Genomic DNA, 16,547 nt, shown 5'->3' on the forward strand with positions numbered 1-16,547 from the left:
TAAAGTAGTTAGGGGCATGGGGAAGGAGGGGAAGTGAGGGGTCCAGGAGCAGGGGAAGGAAAAAGTAAAAGGACTCAGAGAAATGTAATTCTCCAAAACGTATGGAGAACCCTATCCTTTCTAACAAGTGACTTATTTTCTATGTCTGCAATGTCTTCAGTTCATAATTTATTTTAGGGATTAGAAGTTTTTAAAAGTTCAAATGAGTCCCAGTTGTCATGTTATGCCAATGTAATGACATTGTTATCTGTAATATATCATCAAACTGACATCTTTGTGGTACCAAAGGGGAATGAAAGATAATGTATTATAATGAAGGACCTTGAAAAGGTAGGTTTCAGAGTTTAATGATTTTAGCTTAGGCAGAAAACCTTTTTACAGTGTAGCATCCTGCCTCCTCTTATTCTTCTTGTTATTTGATTTTCTCCTGCACTTGGGCTTCAAATATGGGTAACAATCTATTCATTATCAAGTGCTTCCAACAACTGTATTTTCAACAGCAGCTTTGCTTAGAAGAGTCCTGTATTGCTGTCAAAGCCTCCAAAGCCTCTGACAACTACAAATGCTGTAATAAGAAATCATTCCCTTTGTATAATGCTCTGGACATTCCATTTTTTTTTTTAAATCTAAATCAACAAAATTCAATAGAATCATTTGTTCTCAGGCTCAACACACATTCTTTCTCCTTAGAATTTATGTGAAATCAATACTCATGATAAAGAAGAAGGCACATTTTTATGGATTGTGGCCTATGCCCAATATCAGATCAAAGCAATGGAAACAAATAAATTCTCTAAACATCAAATAATGTCTCTCCTTTTGTTTGCTTCTATGCATACAAAAGTATTTCTATTTAATATAAAATAGAACTGCTACAAAAAAGGAATAAAATATATCCACTGAAAAATAGCCCACAGCACTATAGCAGCTTCCTGCTGCAATTAGAGCTTATGCTTTTATCAGTTTCCTACCTTTCAAGTGCATAGGGTAATAACTCTGAGTTAGCTGTTCAACTTTTTCAATAAGCAGAAATAGGCACAAATGAGAAATTGATTCTTATTTTCAAACAAGCATTCGTAATTATGGGTCTTGGGAAAAGTACCTGGGGGCACACTGGCAAGATCCCTACTCTGAAAGCATTGAACAAACCCCTAGGATGACATGAACTGGTAGAGGTTACTTGAGACAAAGTGTATCAAAACTTGCTTTTGTTCCATGCAGTTTGAAGTCATTAAAGAATTTGCATACACAATGTTTAATGGCTGAAAAAAAGCCTGAAAAACTAAATACATCTCTAAAACGTCACATGCTGGGAAGAGGTAGCAAGATTTTGCGTAACAGGGGGGCTGCAGGGATGGCTTCTACAGGACATCAGAGGTTATCCTATCCTAGACACTAGGCTTGGTTTTAGTGTCCTCCACCTAGATCTGGTTTTAGTATACTCCACAGTGGAAATGGAGGAATATTTGTTCACCATGGAAGAAACCTGAGGATGTCACCCATGTTTGTGACGTGGCCCATATAGTTGACCACGCCAGAATAGATGTCCATCCTGCAGCTCATGAAGGACTCCGCACTGGAGCAGTTTTTTTTTCAAGGAGGAACTGCAGCTTATGCAGAGCCCATGCTGATGGGGCACAGTAAAAATGGGAAGACTGTGGCAGCATCAGTGCAGTTATGGACTGACTGTAAGCCCCATTCCCCGTACTCCATCCCAAACCACACCTGTGGGTGGGAGTGAGGCAACTGTCCAGAGGTTAACCCACAGTATCACCAAGCTCAGATTTGCTTTGAGCAATGAGTACAACTTCATGCTTATCAGTTCTTATGGAAAATAAGAATAATAGCTCATCTCTCTTGAGTTCAAATGCCCAACTCAAGTAATAGTTGTCTGGTTTACTAAGAGGCCAAAGAGTCTAAACAAATATTCTTGTAAATATCAAACAGGAAGGTATTTAAGTTAGATCTTTACTGTTTTAACAAATTAAAAAATTAGGAAACAGCCAACAATATCAAAACCTAAGCTTTATTTACCTCCCTTCCTCCTTTGGAGTGACTCTCAGAATAGAATGGTTGATTTATTTTTCTTTTTTACTAATGTAGAACATTAAATTAAATATTAAATTTAAAATATTGCCAATGAATGCAGGCTGCGTACTGGAATATAGTTCCTCTTATTTTTAAGCCAGTTTCAGCTAACACATAAATGCAACATTGAAAACCATGTAGGTCTTCCTCTCTCCTGCTTATTTCCATCAAATCTTGACTATATCCTTCTGCTTCTGAGGCAGCTTTAAAGTATTTTGGGAAAGACAATGTCTCTTTTTATCTTGTAACTTCCTGAGTTCCCACTTACATAGAAGAATCTCACTTGCATATACATTTATAGATATACAAGAGGACAAGTAGCAATGACACTACAATTCATGCAAAAAAAAAAAAAAAAAAAAAAAAAAGCAAAGCCAAGCCCTTATCAGGAAATGCTTCTTGTAGTTTGTACACATAACACAGTTTGTGTTATGAGAAACAGAATTATATTTACTCTCCAGAAGTATCATTCACAGAACTCATTAAATTTCTATGTGTATTTGGGTAAAGCATTTGCTGTAGTTCTTGGACTCGGTCCTTGAACTTGGCAAGCATCGGCACTTACTGCTAACTCAGCCTTCTAGAAACACTGAACATCAGGAAGACTCGAGTGACTTCTGAATTAAACCTGTAAACAGAACAGTGCATAAATGGAAACAAAAACATTGAGAAAGGTGCCTTCAGCACATGAACTGTAAAAATGGGTTACTATCAATCATAATTAGGGACATATATAGAAGCAGGATGAACTTCCACACTGCTGAACACCATGAGATAAAGCAATAGCTGTTCAGCTTGGTGGAGAGAGGAGTCAAGCTACTGCTCTGATACATAAGTAAAGGTTAGAAGCTCTAAATTGAAAATATGAAAGCTTTTGAAAACTTGAAAGCCTTGTAAAAAGAACATCCCTAAAAGCTGAAAGAATGTTGTGGTTTATTTGCCTCTAATATTAGAATATAATCTATATTTTTTGTGTCTATTTTCAGTTTTCTAGACCTACTATTTGCTTGTGATAGTGCATCACCATGGTCAAAGCTGCTTTCCATTACAAGGCTCATGGTGGATTTGAGTTATATTATTGTGTCTTCTGGAGTTCTGAATACCACAGATGCACAAGTATCATAACCTTACCTTAAAGTCAATAGATGAGAAAATTAATGGACTGGACTCAAAAAAAGGAACGGGAATCAATACTGTGCTATGTCTTATATGGAGAATTACCTTTAGAGTTTTTCATTTCTTTTTTTCATTAAATAACGTAAGATTTCTATAGACATATGTAGAAAGGTTAATATTTTATAGATAACTAACATAAATACCTAAGAGTTTATTTATATACAAAATGTTCAAACATGTCTAACCCTTGAAAGAGCACGTTGTGCAGCTAGGTATCAAATTACAGCAGTAATTTTTAATTATTTACATGTACAAAACTATATTTTGAAGTGTATATTAATGAGGGATTATTCAGAATATTAAAATGCTATTGGGAAATGTTAGTTTTCCAACAATAAAGCTCCAACCAAAAAGAGTCACAAGAATCAAGACCCTACTGTCTATTTTAACTAAAAATATATATTTTCTTACCGTTTTTTTCCACTTATTTGTTCCTAGATAAAATTTGGCACTTTTCTAAGATATTCTTAAGGTGAAGTGGTATTTGAAATATTATAATCTAGGCAGCCTAAAATGTATTTCATAATTCACCTGAACAAAGATAAATGTGTTCAGACTCATAAACCCAAAGGAATCTTGTTGACCTAAATCCACTGCAGATATCTCAAAATAGTTTCTGTGTTATACCACGAAGAAAGCTTTTTATCTTTCTTCCACACCCCCCCCTCCCGGGAGGAGCACTTATTTCCTATGTGTACCTCCTTTGTTATTTCTCTCTTCACTCCAGCAACCCTCACCTCCTTTTTAATACATACTTGTAAGTATTAGATCCTATCATCTGTATTTTTTGAAACAAGAAAAAATAAGGAGCAGAAACGTTCTTTTCCTGGTCCCACAATAAATCCTAGGTAGATTTATTTTTACAATAGCTAATAAAGAGCTACTGATCACAGAGAAGTTTTGTACATTTCAAGTTTAATTTCAGGGTATCTTCAAAATTAATATTTTCTGAAAGTTTTGTTTTGGATGTCACTTAGTATTTATTAAGAAGTAATAGTAAAGACCAAAAAAGTCCAGGACTACTGTCTCCAAAGCAAGCTGCTATCTCATATGAGTGAAACACGGTAGTTTTCAGTCCTTCATCATCACATAGAGGCAACAGTATGAGGACAATAGCAACATTTGCTATCAAAATGAAAAATCACTGAAAAAACACTTAAATAACTGAAACCTCCAGGACAAATAACTTTGATAAATGTGAAATATCTACAGAAACAACATACTTCCTTTTGCACTACAATACACTCAGATTATCAGCACTATACAGCCTTAATGGCCAAAGGAAGTAAACTTTTTGTGATAATGTTTTTGTTGGAGTCCAAATTATTAGTTATCCAACATTTTCAGAGCCAGATGTTGCTTGTCTGATGAGATGGAATGCAACAAGAGGTGCATTCTCGCAGAGGCAAAGAGCTCCAGTGCAGGGACATTTGCATTGGGGTAGAAAATCAGCAAAAAAGGGGCTTTACTGAGCTTTATGGACCTGGTAACAAGCCTGTACAGGGGACAAGCAGCTCATCAAAGGGATGTGGAGCTTTCTGGAGGCCAGTCCCACTCCCAAAAAAGTGTCTCTGGGGAGTGCCAGCAACGAAAAGCCCAGCAAACACGACAGGCAAGGGGGCAGGGCACATCTGGAAGGGCGCAGGGTGGCAGCTGGCTCAGGCAGGGTAAGCAGGGAGGGCAAGAAAGAGTCAGAATGGTGGTCACGGGGAGAAAGGCTGGAGCTGCAGTTCTGGCTGGGAGATCTTCACTCTCCACCTTGGGAATGGTCAGTGTGTGCACCCAAATGGAGCTCCTGCTCTGCAGAACCCAGGCTGTGGTGGCTGCCTGGATCATTCTCTTGTGCCTGAGGTAAGGGGGCAGCTGCCTGCCTAAGCAGTGAGCAGGTGAATGATCTCCTGCAGCATAAACCTGAGCTGCAGGAGGCAGTGAGGAGATTGTGTGGTATTAGGGAGGCAGAAAATGAGCTGGATAGCTTGATATGTGAGCTGCCTGATGAACACGTGCAAATTGTGCCCAGTCAGCCTAATATTCCCCTGCCAGAACATATAGAAAGGAGGGGAGCCACATATGGAAAATGGGTGAGTAGATGCTAGCAGGAAAAGAGGAACAAGAAAGAGGCAGGGACCTCCCTCAAAGCCTTGAGATGCCCTTGAAGAACCAGTTCACCCCTCTGCAAACAATAGAAGAGGAAAATAACCATCCTACAATGGTGCTGGAGAAGAATAAGTGGCTCAATCCGTTCCAACTACAACTATCAGTTTGACTAAGAAAAAGTGTTGAGTGACAGTAGTAAGGGATTCTCTTCTCAGGGGCATAGAGGCAGCAATTTTCAGACCAGAAAAGTGTTGGTACAACACTCTTGCACTGACTATTCAGTATTCACTAACATTATTACAAGGGAATAAACGATAAATTCAGGTAATGAAAACTTTTACTTCAAGCCTAAACCACTGAGGTGTTTGCCACTCCAGCTTCCTAGACTCCTAAGATAAGAGTTCCAAACAGAGTGCACAGGAAGGTCAGGAAATGAAGTTCTTGAGACATAGGATAGTAAAAGGGACAGCTGCAGTCTCACTGATTGAAGATAACCTGAGCTTATATTTGCTATACCGTACAAAATGGGCTGAATGAGTAATGACTCACTTCAGAATACACAAATTCCTCTTTCAAAATGGTTGTCTTTACTGCTGTGGCAGCTGCTTTGTAGTCTATGGCATCATTAAATGGATCAGTATTCCTTTGATGCTGTGAAAACCTGGCATACACTCATAATAGGAGACTGACCAAGAAATTAAATATAGACCTCATTTAGGTAACTGCTCTCTTTCTTTAAGGACTTCACTGTGAGCCAGATAACTTCCAGTCAGATAACAGAATGTAATGACATCTTACTCTCCTGTGAGTTATTCCCTACTACTGGTATAAAAGAGAATGGAAAAGGTAGATGCAGTGAATCCCATTACTTTCTTCACTGCACAGACAATAAGAAAACAGGAAAGCAAAGGCATAGAAAAAAGGGAGAAGGGAGAGGAAATCTTTTAGTCAGAGGAAAAACTTTTTGATGACAAAACAATCATACTAAAAAAAAAAAAGTTCAAAGTGGTGCTGGAAATGGGAAAAAGAAACTATGCTCAGTGTTAGCTGAAACACAGAGAAGCAGCAAACTTAAAATGATGTCTAGAAGTCTTAAGACAATCATAAGGAATATTGCTTTTTCAAGGACATTCCTATCTTATGGATTTATTGGAGTTCCATAAAGAAGTAAACAGGCATGCAACAAGAGGAAATTTGAGAAGTTTGGTCAACTTAAATTTCCATAGGGTACTTAGCAAAATTTTTTTAAAATGCTAACCTGTCTCAAGTTAAAGAAAAGGACAAACCCTTGAATAAATAACTAGTTGAAGATGGGTTAACAACAGATGGGAATTAAACATGAATCTTCACAAACTGAAGAGTGAATACCCACTGAGTGCTGCAGGTAAGAATATTTGTAAAATGATGAGGAAAACAGGGCAAGAAGTGAAGGAATAAATTTAAAGTAATATCATTTATGAGCATAAGAATGAAGGCTGAATGTGAAAAGTTCTAGAAGTACCTTTCAATATTGGGCACTACAAGGGCAGATGAAATTCAACAATCACTTTCTATCGAAAAACCAGTACCTGCAAACTTATTAAAAGACTCCCCTCAAACTTTTTTTCTCTTTAGCTCTTTCTCCAAGACAGTGCCAATGTTCTCTTCTACTTTGTAAAGAATGTAGCTACTTCTGACAAACAAGAATAAACAAATTACCATTTTAAAATAAAGGTTTTTGTTCTCTGTAAACCTCAGTCTGACAGGCTAAACCCTCTCCTGCTAACAATGGAGCCCAAAGCCTTCTACAGGCCACTGTGTCTGTCAAGAGAGTGATTACATTTTTATATAATTCTGTCCATCAGTGATTAGAGAAGGCAGCTAAATATTTCAGTTTTATCCATGAGCCTTAAGGCATTAAAATGGATGCTCAATATTGAGAAAATAAATTTACAAGAACTTTAAGGTATACAAATATAAAAGCATAGCTATTTTTCAGAAGCTTATAGTGGTTAAGTTTGGATTACACTACCTAATTATATATTAGAAGTATATATATACTTCTAATATATATATAAAATATATATATATAACTATATAAATAATATAATAATTTTATATTATCAAATATAAAAATATGTTGACCTTTTCATTACTGAGTACTCTTAAAAATGGGAACTTGGTATTTAAGCTTAAAAATGTAAATGTTCAGAAGAATGGTTATAAAAATCATTGCAAGAGGAGAAAATCTACAGTTAATTTTTTCCCAGCTGAACAGGAAAATCTCAGCACTTTTATCAGGAAAGAACTTCAGATAGATAGAAGACCTAAGGCATTTCTAGTCAGTGGAAAAACTAGTGCTGATGAAAATGCTCTTTAACTCTAACATTTTATACTGAAAATATTATGTACTGCATAATCTTTTTTGTGTGTAAAGCAGTAAAAATTTGAAACATTCCAAACTAAATGGTTTGATTTAGAAGGAAATAGTTTCAGCGAATTATTAATTTTACTTTAAGCACTTGAATAATTAATATAGATTTGTTTTGATAGAAGCAGTTTAATCTTTGGCAGTGAATAGAAGGATATGTTGATTTACTTGCGGAAGAACTAACGCTGATTTATTTGAGATCTTCAGAAGACCTGTTATGTAAACTTTGTTGAAGTATTTTATTTTTTTCTCCCAGTGCAGTGCATTTTATTTTTACTATGAATTGATGATTCAATATGAAAAAAATATATTCCATGTGAAACTGAACCAGGCTTTTTTTTTTTTTTCTATTTCTTTCCTTTCCTTGTCATTTGGCTTTACTTGAATTATTTTCACATTCTGCTAGGTAATACATTTCTGTTAGGACAGAAAAGACAACTGTCAAAGTTGGGCAGAGAAATTATTCTTTTCACCCTAGTGTAAATGAGTAAATATTGGAAATAGCACAATGAAGGCTGGGCCTCAAGATCATGATGATCCAACCCAGGTAATCCAGATAAGTCAATACTATTTTAAAACGTAATTTTCTCTACAAGAATACTGTGTCTATTGCTTTTGGAAATGTCATTTGCTTCTCAAAAACTAAGTCGTATTTGAATGTTATATGTAGGAGTATGCATGAAACCTAAGCAAACGCATGTCAGCACATGAATTTGAGGTTTCACCTTGAGGTAGTAAAGCTGAAAAGTATTCCCTGTCTCTAGTGAATTATAAATAGATATGGAAGATCTTGTAAAATATGAAAAAAGATATGGATGATCTGGTAACGACAGACTAAGACAGATGATATCTGCTAAATGACAGCAATTTTCAAAGATTTATAAGGCCTCATGTGAGTTTATGCAGCCTGTGTGAAAATGCCTTAAACATGACTAGAGTTGTATTTCTGGACATAGGCAAGCAATGGCATGTGCCAGAGATCAGAGTGCATGTTATAGATCAGTACTAATCATTGCTTTCTTGGATATCATACAATTCCTTCTGTCAGAGGACCAAAGATTCATTTGAAGAGGTGAAAGATGAAGAGAAGAAATAAAGGTACTTTTTATCCAAAAGAGAATGATGGTATTGGAAACACAGGAGTGTGCAGACTTCACAAAAAAAGAAGTGCTTTTTTCCTAGAAAATTATATTTAAAACATACTGTCAGTATCCAGTGATGTACAGAGTTTTATAAAAAGAATGGAACACTGTGATATTATTCAGAGCTAGGTTTCATCCTTAAGTTTTTGTTCCATACTACTGAAAGCAATAATTTAACCACTAGCTTGAAGACATTTCTTTGTCAAATCATCGTTGTCATTTCAAGTGTCAATTGACACTTACAGATGATTAATGTTTTCCTGGGAACAGTCAGAATCAGGGAAAAAGCAGAAGGGATGAGCTCATAGAGTAATAGAACCGTTGGGATGGAAAGGACCTTTAAAGGTCATCTAGTCCAAGAGCCCTGCAGCAAGAGCCCTATCCAACCTGACCTTGAATGTTCCCAGGGATAGAGCACCTACCACCTCCCTGGGCAACTTGTGCCAATATTTCTCCACCCTCATAAGAAATATCTTCCATATAGCTAGTCTAAATCTATCTTCTTTTAGTTTAAAGCCATTAACCTTTGTCCCATCACTACAGTCCGTCTTAAAAATGTTGTCCCTATCTTTCTTATAAACTCCCTTTAAGTACTGAAAGGTAGCAATAAAATCTCCTCAGAGTCTCCTCCAAGCTGAACACCATCAGCTTTCTGAGCTTTTCCTCATAGGAGAAATATTCCACCCCTGTGATGAGTCTTGTGACTCTTCTCTGGACCTACTCAAACAGATCTATGGCTTTCCTGTGCTGGGGATTCCAGAGCTGGACACAATACTCAAGGTGGGGTCCCACCAGGGTTCAGTAGAGGAGAGAACCTCCTCCCTCAAACTGCTGGACATGCTTCTTTTGGTTGGTTTTCTGGGCTGTGGACCATATTACCAGTTCAAGTCCAGCTTTTCATTCACCAGTACCCCAAGTCCTTTGCTTCAGGGATGCTTTCAATCCCTCCATTCCCCAGCCAGTATTGATCGGCTTGCCCCAACCCAGCGGTGGGACATCACACTTGGCCCTGTTGAACCTCATGAGTTTTGTGTTGACCAGTAAACTTGTCCAAGTTTCTCTGGGTGGCATTGCATCCCTCTCGTGTGTGTCAACTACACCACTCAGCTTTGTGCCGTGCAACTTACTTACTGTACCAACTTGTGTACACTTGGTGGTGTACTCAATCCCACTGCCTATGTCATGGATGAAGATATTCAACAGTACTGGTCCCAGTAGAGACCCCTGAGGGACGCCACTTGTCACTGATCTCCATCTGGACATCAAGATGTTGATCAGTACCTTCTGAAAGAGACCACCCAGTCAATTCCTCATTGAGCAGTCCACTGATCAAATCCATACCCCTCTAGCTAGAGAGAAGAATGTTGTGGGGGATCCATGTCAAAGGTATTACAGAAGTCCAGAATGAAAACATGTATAGCTCTTCCCTTGTTCATTGATGTAGTCACTCCACCATAGAAGGCCACCAGGTTGGTCAAGCAGTACTTGACTTTGGTGAGGCTGTACTGGCTGTCCTAAATTGCCTTCCTATCCTCCATGTGCTTTAGTATAGATTCTAGGAGATTTTGTTTGATGATCTACCCAGGCACAGAGGTGAGGCTGACAGGAAGTTAGTTTCCAGAGCCCTCCTTTCTACTGGTTTTAAAAATGGGTGCAATATTTTCCTTTTTCCATCAGGGACTTCACCTGACTCCCATAACTTTTCAGATATCATGGAGCATGGCTTGGCAACTATATCAACATCAAGTTCCCTCGGATCTCTGTGGTGGATCTCATCAGATCCCATTGACTTATGTTTATTCAGGTTCTTCAGACGATCACAAGCTTGACTTCTGTTACAGTGGGAGGGACTTTACTCCCCCAGTCCTTACTTTGCCATCCATCTACTCAAGCGATCTAGGAGAAGAATTCGCCAGTGAAGACTGAAGAACAAGCATGGCTGAGTAAATCAGCTTTCTCCTTGTCTGTCTTTACCAGTTGACAGTCTAGCTCATCAGGGAGTGTTATATTTTCTTTGACCTTTCCTTTCTGGCTAACACACCTGTAGAAACCCTTCTTATTATTCCCTTGCCAATTTTAGCTTCAGCCACATCTTGGCCTTCCCTGAACCCATCTCTACACAGCCCAGCAGTGTCCTTTACTCCTCCCAGAATATCTGTCCCTGCTTCCTTTGCCTGTGCATTTCCCTCTTACACTTTAGTTTGACCAGCAGGTCTCAACTCAGCCAAGATATTTTCTTGTCATCCTTTTCTAATTTCTTATATGTGGGGATCAAGAGTGCTTATACTCTATGGAAAGCATCCTTAAAGATCTCCCACCACTGTTCTGCTCCATTGTCCCTGATGGCAGTTTTCCAGGGGATCCTATTGAATAAGTCCTTGAACAGCTGCAATTCTCTTTTTCTAGAATTCAGAGTCCTGACTTTACTATTTTTTTCCTTGTTACAGGCCTCTAAAAAACGTGTGTTTATTATCTTCTTGAATGAAAAAAAGCAACTACACACAAAAAAAGAGGATTATCATTGGATCTGCAGTCAAGATTTCACTATTTCCAATTAGAGTTTACAATGAAGTGTGGAACAGTGAATTTAAAAGTATTACCAATTTTTTCTCAGGTGCATATATATATACATAATTCAGTTTTTAACCTGACTAATAACTAACATCACACTCCTCAGTGGAGAAAAGAAGGCTCTGGGGAGACCTACTAGCAGCCTTCCAGTACTTGAAGGAGCCTACAGGAGAGCTGGGGAAGGACTTTTTGCGAGGGCATATAGTGATGGGGGATGGCTTTAAGCTGAAGATTTATACTGGATATTAGGACTCTCTTTGCTGTGAGGTGGTGAGATACTGAACAGGGTGCCCAGAGAAATTTTGAATGTCCACACCCTGATAGTTTCGAGGCCAGGCTGGGTAGGTCTTTGAGAAACCTGGCCTAGTGAGAGATGTCCCTGTCTATTAAGGGCAATTAGAACTAGATAATCTTTAAGGCGCTTTCTAACTCAAACCATCCTATAATTCTAAGGGCCAGTGAACCTAACTGTTAAAAATTTCCCTGGTTCAGGATCATAATGCTGCAATCAATTGTGCTTTCAAATAATTATGACATTTTTATAACACTATAAATCAGATTAGTCCATGCTACCTTGCAGACTTATCAGGTATATGTATACATGTATGCATAATATGATCTTTAATGCTTCTTTCTTCTTCCTGCTTTTCTCACTTTCTATCAATTTATGCTTTTGAGATGGAGTTTTCCTTTTGTTCTGTTCTTCAGTACTTGTTTTCCATTTGGACAAAATGGTTCTCTCTTTAGAAAGAGACTTGCTGCAGTGATGACCTTGGTCAAATCACTTCAGAGCTATACCTTGCTTCTTTCTAGCATCTTGTTGGCCTGTTTAATTTGCAAACTTTTGGTATAATGACAAACTACATATTTCTAGAGCACAAAATAACAAAATAAAGTCCTATTGTTAGCTGGAGTCTAAATACGACTGTAACACAAATAATGAAAAGAATAAAATCCAACTAATTATATAGACAGTACTGAAGGCCACAAAACTGGGCAAACTTTGAGTTATTCTAATCTTCAATGGCATATCATTCAGTATAATAATTTCCCTGATTTATGCTTTAGCAGTAGGTCTCACATGCTTTCCCCTGGATGTATACCTCTTAGCTTTCTGAAGGGAATCCTTTAAAGCTTTCTGAAGGGAACCCTTTAAGCAGGATTAATCTTTGCCACAGTTCTTACTTGACATCCCCTACTCCTAAAGAAAACACTATGTAATTTCACAAAATAACTTTTCCTTGAAAATTATTCTTCATAAACCAGTGATGTGATGAGGATCCCCACCAGGCTGATTGAATCTTAGAGCAGGAGCTGCAGGAATGAAAAAGCCATGATAGTGTAGACTCAAGTAACATTTTTAGTTTATTTATTTATTTATTTATTTTAGCAAGCAAAAGAGAATTAAGTATTTAAATGTTTTAAAATCACATTTAATCACACTTCCAATTTGTTAGAAGGTATGAGGTATATATCACAAAAATAACAACTTGAAGATGTGTCAAAACCACAGATTTCGATTCTCTGACTGTCTTAATGCGGCTTTAAGATGCATAAATTAAAATCAAATTATGTTTCTTCATGGAGTTGGCCAATGAGGATTTTGAAAAAAATACTAATAAAATTTTTCTTACACTGTTAATTAGAGCTTTATTAGGAAGCACTTCCTCATGGAAAGGGTGATCAGACAACAGAGCAGACATCCCAGGGAAGTGGGGGAGTCACCACCCCTGGAGTTGTTTAAGGAAAGGTTGGATGTGGCACTTAGTGTGATGGTCTAGCCAATGTGATGGTGTTAGGTCATAGACTGGACCTGATGAACTTAGAGGTCCTTTCCACCCTCAATGATTCTGTGAGTTCACTTTATATGATGATAATATTGTTATATGTCCAAATCAAGTGCCACTGACAATTTCTCCTCTGGCATCTTAGAGAACAGATGTTTCTGAGAATTAGGATCATCTGTTTTAATGGAAATGGATCACGCAAAATTGACAGTTCTCTCCCAACACTCCTTCTCCTCCCACCAAACAAACCCAAAACACTAAAGACCTGTAAGTAATTTGAATGTGCGAGCTTGGTTTCCCCTGGCATGAATACTGTAAGAATACCACTCTGATTACTGAGTATGGAGCAAGGGTACATCTCTACCAGTAACAAAAACTACTTGACCATTTCAATCTTGCTTTTAATTATATTATAGGGCCAGAATTTATAATTTCATTCATTACACATTTTGCTGCATGAGTAAAAACCTCTCTCTGCTCTAAGCTGTATCATAGGCTACAGAAAGGGTGGTTGCTCTTAAGAGTATGAGTTTCCATGAAGTCCCTCTTTGGTAGAACACCAAGATCAGGCTGCAGCAGAGCAGCTGTTCAACAGCTACAGAGGAACCAGAATCAAATAAGAGAGAAATCCAAGGAACACTGGTGCTGTTTTAAACACCCTCATGGGGTGTCTAGCTGACCCATTAGGACTGACCTTTATGCACATTTTATCCTCCTTTGATGACTATGGCAGGTTACAGATTTTGAAGGCCCACAGCATTGGACGTTATCACTTTGCTGAAAAAATGAAAGGTATATTTTTAAAAAATGGAAGAACATTGCAAGTAAAAACAAGGTTCCCAGTCAATATAGAATTTGTCTTATGTCTCTCTTTTTTTTCCTCTTGCTCCCTCACTCTAGATTATTACTCCCCTCATTTACTTCAACTTTCTTCTTATTTTATGCCTAGGATTAAATATATTAGCTTTATGTCACATAAATTTTGCTAATTAAATGTCCAGTCTTATTAGTAATTCATTTTCCCAGTATAGTTAGCCAGGAAAAGTCATTCCCAAGGAGCAATTCATCCCCTGCTAAGATGAGAATCTTCTTCAAGTCTTAATTTTCTCCACTACTAAACCACCGAGGCTGTGCTTTAGCACAGATGCAGTTTTGCCATAACTCCATCACTTCTGCCCTTTTCTCCCACCTCCTACCTTCAGTCAAAAAACAGTACTGAGGAAAATGATCAGCAGAAAGCAAGGACTGGCACAAGTAAGAAAGGTAAATGGCAGCCTGAGTTTTGCCTAGCTTTTAAAACACTGATTTGTCACTTGTAAACAAACTCTAATTCTTGAAACTGTCCAGACCAGGTCTTGAAAGGACCCAGTTTTTTCAGATCTTCAGAAGTCATTACCCTAGCCTGCTAAGCATTTTTTTTCCTAATTTACTGAGTGTTCAGGTTATAGAAAACTGTGAAATAATGTCTTGTTGGCCTTCCAAGAGTAGGTAACTCCAATTTGCTTTATGATATTTGTTTTATTCCTCTACAACTGAAAACACAATCAAATTGTTACTATTATTCATTTGCTATTGTAAAATACATTTGTGACTACATGTAAAAATAATGGTGCTCATATATTCTTGAAGCATACAACTTGTAGCATAACTGTTAGGAAGTTATTTTATTGATATTTATAGATAAATAAGTTTGTCAGGGAAGTCCAGCACTGTATCTTGTTATTAAATTATTTTAGATGTCACTATTAATGCTGCAACATATCTGCTGCTCTATTGTTTCTAAAATGTTTTAGCCTCAGATAAATATTTTCAAGGCATTTCCCTAGTTGTAAGAACAGTGTAGAATACACGAATATTTATTTTTTGATTAAATAAAATTACACTATAGGCATGTCACCAGGACAAGGCAAGAATACATTTTTTGCCTCTCCTGAGGCTGGTCATCAGAGATGAGATTGCTAAAAAATTAAGATATTAATTTCAGCCAAAAGAAAGTGGCTTTCTTTTTCGGTGATGAATTCAAGGTGGTAGTCTGCAAGGCAATTGCAATTGAAATAGCAGTCCAAAAAAAGAAAGCAAGATATCTATAAATAACAGCACACAAGACAGAATTGTACGTCCCACCTTTGCAACAAGACACAAGCCTTCATTCAAAAAAATAAGATTACTGAAGAATTTAAACATTGTCTGAACTGCTGTTGACTTCTGCAAGATGGACCCAGATGTGCATAAATACTACCGACTGACTGCAACATCTCTTTGAGAACAGGTTAATTCATGAAAGTTAATTAATGAAAGTTTTACCAGAGGAATTTTGGTGGCCATCTAAATAGGGCTTCAGGATTTTAATATGAAATATTTTATTTAGTTTTCAAAATCAGAGGCAGCAATATTAAAGTGCATTTCTGATTTTGATATTTTCTGAATCTATTTTTATAAGGTGATTTTCTGATATCTGTGATGGAATAATCTGTAATCAGGAAGGTCTAGATTATACATAAATCCTTTCTTTCTACAATGGTCTGGTTAACATCACTGAATTTAATATTCTTTTTTGCAGCTGTGGAACAAAAAGTACAGTTTGTTATCAGTAAGGTACTTGAGAACCCTCACTGTGCCACACTGCCCTTCAGACAATCACTTCCTATAACTTCATTCCTGACATAGGAAGAGTATGTAATTAGGTAGATAACATTTTTGAAGCTCATCTCTTTGCAAGATTAGTGATCAGTTGGGGGACCCTCATTTAAACATAAATATGGTCTAAAATATGTGTTCTAACTGCTCAGTAAAGTATTTTTAAAAAGAAATATAGAAAAAAGCAGCTAATTCTTCAGGTCTAAGAAAACACAGACAGATCACATACATTATTGTAGATACATCCCAAAATACTAAAGGTGCCTCCCCCAGCCCCCTTCTTCCACCGGATCTGAAATCCAGCTTTCCAAAAGTAGCATTGCAAACCTCCTCATCTACAGATGAGGTAAAAGTCCCAGTTCCGATTCTTCCATCTCTGTGTCTGCCTAAGCTTCTTATTAAAGGTCTTCCTGACATCCAGAGCACTAACTTCTAACATATTTCTGCTCTCTATGGTCAACCAAAATTATCTCCCTCCCCTAACAGTCCTGTAATATACTTTTGTGTCCAAGCCTTACCTAGGCTATCATACTTTATTTGTAAATCAAAGCAATAGGCCTTAATCTCATCCAATTAATATCTTTTGTAATCTCACTGGTTTAAGGAAAAAAGATGGAATGAAAAATGCTAAAAATTGAA

Source organism: Calypte anna, chromosome 2 (assembly GCF_003957555.1).
Source record: "Calypte anna isolate BGI_N300 chromosome 2, bCalAnn1_v1.p, whole genome shotgun sequence".
Classification (NCBI taxonomy): domain Eukaryota; kingdom Metazoa; phylum Chordata; class Aves; order Apodiformes; family Trochilidae; genus Calypte; species Calypte anna.